Here is a 6,526-nt window from a genome sequence, read left to right as displayed (position 1 = left end):
AGTATGGGATATATACTTCACCACGAAGAAAATGGAAAATGCTACCTTAAGTCATCGATACTGCCTTCATTAATATACACTCAACATGAGACTATCACCACATTTTGCGTATCCTCAAAATTAGTATGTCACAAACTTAACACTACGTCTCTCCACTATATTCATTTTATGAAGCAACTCAAAAAATCAATAATGAAGGCATAAACATCTTCAGAATCAATATCCATGAAGAATAAGGGTTTCAACCTTATGAACTTAATAAAAAGACCATACTAGTCACTAGTAATTAAATGTCTATAGTGAATCGTTGAAATATATCCATTTTTAAGGGCATATTTTTTTTCTAGTCATGTTATTTCAACTTATAAAGTGCTAACCATGTGTAAAATAGAGTGAAGAAGTTCATATACCAATTTGTATCACCTATATACCAATTGGATTCAAGTAGTAGCACGAAAGAAAGAAATAAATAAGTTTTCCTAAAGTCACATAGCCTCTCAAAGAAAAGTAAAGGCGTCCCCATACCGTTCCGCAAGACTCTACAAGACCTTTCCTTGTGTGATGAGATCACCGAACCTAACGCTCAGATACCAAGTTTGTCATGACCCAAAACGCGTCGTGAGTGGCATCCACACTTAACCTCTTAAGTGGGCGAACCAACCAGTTTAACCTAACTTAAAAAATACAAGCATAACGCTGAAACTCAAATATTACTAAATATCATTTCCCAAAATCTGAAAGTCATCACATTAAGGACATCTAATCTCCAATACTAAGTCTAAGAATATCAAATACACCATAATAAAAGAATAAAATGGTATGTGTCCGAAAGTATAATACATCATATCATGACCGAGAGAACCCAACACGAGCTTGAATGGATAGGTCACCCTGGAACTTGATATGCGGGAGGCTGGCTAGAACTGAGGGAAATGAGAAGTCATAGGTACACTCGCTGCATTGCATAAAAGAAAAACAAAGAAGAAAACAAGTAGGGCTCAGTACGAGGCAATATGTACTGAGTAAGTATCATCGGTCAAACAAAAATAGTAACTAATATACAAAGAATAATAGTATGAACTCAACTATAGCACTTAACATGTGATAATCAACAAACAATATGTACAAGTGTCAATAGCAATAAAGTAAGCACGTATAAAGTCAACGGTATCAAGAGCACATATGAGGACTCATGCCTCCAAACCAAACCATTTTGGGAGTTGAGTTCTTTGAGATTGAGTATCTTCCACTAATTAACATGTTTTTCCTTTAATATTATCGTGTCGGAACCTGACACTCCGATCCAAGAATACCCTGTCAGAACGTGACACTCCGATCCAAGAATACTGTGTTGGAACGTGACACTACGATCCAAAAATACCGTGTCGTAACGTGACACTCTGATCCGAGAATACCGTGTCGGAAGGTGACACTCCTATCCAATAATACCATTAATTTATCATTTAATATCACCACTTTTTCATTTGTTAATAATATTTCATCTGGCCTTCTTTATTCAAGGCATTACTTCGATAGAGATGGTTTAAGATTATACATTCCACGGTCTCGGGATTTCAGACCAATCACAAAACACACGACCAAGCCACACAATCACACAATCAAGTACATAGAAAACATCACAATATCATTCAACGCATATCAATCACTATTAAGAGTTTACTATCAAATAGCATAAACCATAACCTACCTCCACCGAAGAACCGAAGTAAAGCAAACTACTTTTCCAAAAAATTTCCTTCTCCTCAATGTCTTCAAACCTTTCCAATCTATCAAATGTATATATATAACTTGTAAGTTAACGAGTCTATAAACACTCATATCATATTATGTCTAGCCTAGACCCAAAAACTCACCTAATTTCACAATCAATTTTCTAAAGTTCAAACCTAATGGTAAATCTAACTAATTCCTCCAGTTAGCATAATTTTAATTGTATTCAACTAATACAACACTCTTAATATTTAATTACTTATCTCAATATATTAAAACATAAATTTATAATATAATAATGTAAGAAACCTTAAAATCCCATCAAATTGTACGACCCAATACTCAACTTTCAACATACAATAGGCAGAACCTTATTTCTTCTAATGATTCACTTATAATTGTTCCATTATGTTGTCATCATTACTTATAGTAATTTTACCCACTATCTTATTCCATTCCATAATTAACACCACACATATGACAATTATAACAACAACAACATTTAATTGAGAGATTAGTTATGTCCTAAAATTAAACCATGAATTCAACTGGAACGAACCACCACAATAGGTTGCAATGGCAGTGCATACGTCTAGCAACCATAATTTAATTCTCTCACCCTAACACATATGCTACCATAAACTAATCTCATTCCATATACATATATATATATTATACCCATCAACACATATCCTTACTTCTTAAAATAATCTCACTGGAAATTAATAGATTTGTAAAAGCCAATCTTGTGTCAACCCAAGCTCACTCTCTACACTAACAATTTGTCCATTCCCTAATTTTACAAAATCAATACACATTAGCAGCAACAACATGCAACTTAAACATTGTTAATTCAACTTAATACTTATTCAACTCAATTAATATTAATATTATAATAATAGAATTTCCACCTATTCAATATATACATATATATTAAAGACTAACCTTTTACTATTTCCTTACGCACATGAAGTAGGAGGCAGCCACCCTCTTCTCGATCGTTTGAGGATATTGGTCGCCCTAGGTAGTTTCCTCTTTTTCACTTTTCTTTTCTTCAACTGATTATTTACTATCCTAATTATCTAAAGGCTAATTATAAAAGTGGTAAAACTGACCCACTACTTATTTAATATTATTTTCTTTAACCACTAACTAAATAAATTAGTAAAATCACCCCACTAGTTTCATAATTATAATTACAAATAATTCAATATACCCATTTCTAACCTATCGAAAAGTATTTTATAAAATAAAAAGTTCTAGTACTCAAAACGATCAAAAGGATCGTTACAGAACGAGCCTTCAATTATCTAGTTATATAGAAGAGTGAAGTGAGGGACGACCAATGGAAAAGTTATAAATAATCTCATTTTCGAGGGTAATATAAAATTGTAATATGATGACCATGTGTCTATCTAAAATTGTGGGACCCATTGTTTTAGAAGACTACTTATTTTTATTATGTTTCAATAACACCTTCTCTTTTTGCACTAAAATAAATATGATTTAAAATGTATGAAATGATGGTAAAAATATTATAATTAGGGAGCATTAAAATGAACTATGAGTCATACTAAATTTATAATAATAGTTCTTCGGTTAGAGTTTTGCGAATCAAATGATTAAAATATATCAAATGACGGTAAAAATATTTTAATTAGGGAGCATTAAAGTAAACTAAGAGTCTTACTAACATTTAGGGATAATGCACAATTACCCCCTCAACCTATGTCCGAAATCTCAGAGACACACAAAAAGGTCCTATTACCCCCCTGAACTTATTTTATTAATAATTTTCTACCCATTTTCGGCCTACGTGGCACTATCTTGTGGGTCTAACGCTGGTTGATTTTTTTCCAAGCTAGTGACATGTAGGCATAAAAGGGGTAAAAAATTAGTTATAAAATAAGTTCGGGAAGGGGGGGGATAGGAACTTAGTATATTATAAGTGTGTCTCCGGTATTTTGGGCATAGGTTGAGGGGGTACTTGTGCATTTTCCCCTAAATTTATAATAATAATTTTTTGGTTAGAGTTTTAAATTTTGTGAATCAAATATTGAAGAGAAATAATAAATATTTTTCATTTTCAATTTACATACATTGATATTAAGAGTATTTTGAATAAAAAATGTTTTATATTATTAAATTAACCAAATTAAAATTTATTTAATTATAGTAGATTATTTACTTATTTACTAAATATCACTTAATGTTGATGCACAATATTCTTTGATGGTTATTTTATCATATTATATATAAGAGTGAAGTGAGGGACGACCAATGGAAAGTTGTAAATAATCTCATTTTCAAGGGTAATATAAAATTGTAATTAGGGAAAAGGGTAAAAAATACCCGCCAACTTTGATTTATTGTTTAAATTTACTCTCGCCGTTAAAATAATGTTAATTTTACCCCTCGCCGTTAAAATAAATTTAATTTTACCCCTCTTGTTACTAAATTCACCAAATTTACCCTTCATTAGATGGATTGATCCAAATTGACCAGAATTTTTTAAGAAAAACCATATTCCTTATTTTAACCCAATAACCCGACTCTATTTAGAATAACTCGACCATTCTTCCAAATCTCCTATACCCATTTACTCATTCTCTCAGATCTCCATTTATTTTAAAATGATATTTGTATTAATAAATTAGAAATATTTATTTTTACAAAAAAAATATTTTCGTTAGTAAGAAATGCACCCTTAATTCTGCTAATCTGCATCATTAGAATGAGACACCATTCTTTGCGTAAATGTTTACCTAATAAGAAAGCTAAACTATCTCTTTTCACTAATAAGTTATTGGTAGTATCAGTGCACAATCAAAAGCGTAGAAGCAAAAAAAAAACTCCATAGAGTTCATTTCCGAACATATAATTACTTGAGAGACATGAATATAGATAGATACTGGAGTTCATATTTTGGATCACCATCTTAACAGATTTTGTCCTCCATAGAGTTCCCAAGCTCCATCACCTTCGTGGCCTTTAAATTTCCCGACTATTGAGTAGCAGTCTATTGCCTTTGTAAATGGAGATTTGGGAGAATGGTGTCGGGTTATTTTAAACGGGGTCGGGTTATTGGGTTAAAATAAGGAATAGAGTATTTTAAAAATAAATTCGGGTCAATTTGGGAAAATAAGTCTAATGAGGGGTAAATTTGGTGAATTTAGTAACGGGAGGGGTCAAATTAACCTTATTTTAACGGCGAGATAAATTTAAACAATAAATCAAAATTGGGGGTATTTTTGACCCTTTTTCCTTGTAATTATGATAACCATGTGTCTATCTAAAATTGCGGGATCCACTTTTTTAGAAGAATACTTATTATTTTATTATGTTTTATTAACACCTTTTCTTTTTGCACTAAAATAAATATGCTTTGAAATGTATCAAATGACGGTAATAATATTTTTATTAGGGAGCATTAAAATAAACTAAGAGTCTTACTAAATTTATAATAATAGTTCTTTGGTTAGAGTTTTAAAATTTTACGAATTAAATGATTTAAAATATATCAAATGGCGGTAAAAATATTCTAATTAGGGAGCATTTAAGTAAACTAAGAGTCTTACTAAATTTATAATAATAGTTCTTTTGTTAGAGTTTTAAAATTTTGCTAATCAAATATTGAAGAGAAATAATAAATATTTTTCATTTTCAATTTACACACATTGATAATAAGAATATTTTGATGATAAAATGTTTTATATTTTAAAATTAATCGAATTAAAATTTATTTAATTATAGTAGATTATTTATTTTATTTACTTAAAATTGCTATTCTTTTGTCTCAAATAAGAAGTTAAGAATCAAAACCCATGAAATCAATACATTTGTTAGAGAAGTAAATAAATTTAAGTTGGTTATCATTTAGAAAGAGAAGACAAAATTAGCAAATTCCTAATAGTAATTTTAATAATTATGCTATACTCATATGCAAATTCGATTAATTATACTTTGCATCGAAATAAGGCCTATTCTGTCACGACCCAAAACGGACCGCGACTGGCACCCACACTTATCCTACTATGTGAGCGAACCAACCAATGTAAACCCCAACATTTTAACCATAATGAACAAAATACGATGCGGAAGACTTAAAACTCATTAAGGAAATCGATTAAATAACTTCTAAAATTTATCAATCATTATTCCCAAAATCTGGAAGTCATCACCACGAGAACATCTATCCTCAAATTTTTAATCTAAGAGTATCTAAGAAGCTAAATAAGTAAAAAGCTAGTCCATGCCGGAATCTCAAGGCATCAAGACATGAAGAGGAAGATCCAGTCCAAGCTAGAAGCAATAGCTCACCCTGAAATCTGGCTTGATGAAGACTGGCTAGAGTTGTGGTTGAGTTGAAGACGATGGCACGTTTGCTGCACTCCACAAATAACAAAGAAAAACAATTACAAGTAGGGGTCAGTACAAAACACGAGTACTGAGTAGGTATCATCGGCCAACTCAAAATAGAAAACAGTATATATCAGATAATAACATAAAATCAAACAATATTCTCAACAGGTGATAGCAACAAGTATAAGAATCATTTACAATATCACCAACCACATCTATGAGGACTTCAAGCCTCCACACCATACTCTTTTGGAAACATGTTCTTTAGATTGAGTATATTAACTTATTTCAAGATTCATTATCTTTATCCCTCTCGTGTCGGTACGTGACACCCCGCTCCACTACTACTATCTTGGTGTCGGAACGTGTCACCCGATCCATATACTATCCTGGTGTCGGAACGTGACACTCTGATCCATATACTATCCTGGTG

The sequence above is a fragment of the Solanum pennellii genome, chromosome 9 (assembly GCF_001406875.1).
Source record: "Solanum pennellii chromosome 9, SPENNV200".
Classification (NCBI taxonomy): domain Eukaryota; kingdom Viridiplantae; phylum Streptophyta; class Magnoliopsida; order Solanales; family Solanaceae; genus Solanum; species Solanum pennellii.
The sequence above is the reverse complement of the archived record's forward strand: the minus strand, read 5'-3'. Positions refer to the sequence as shown.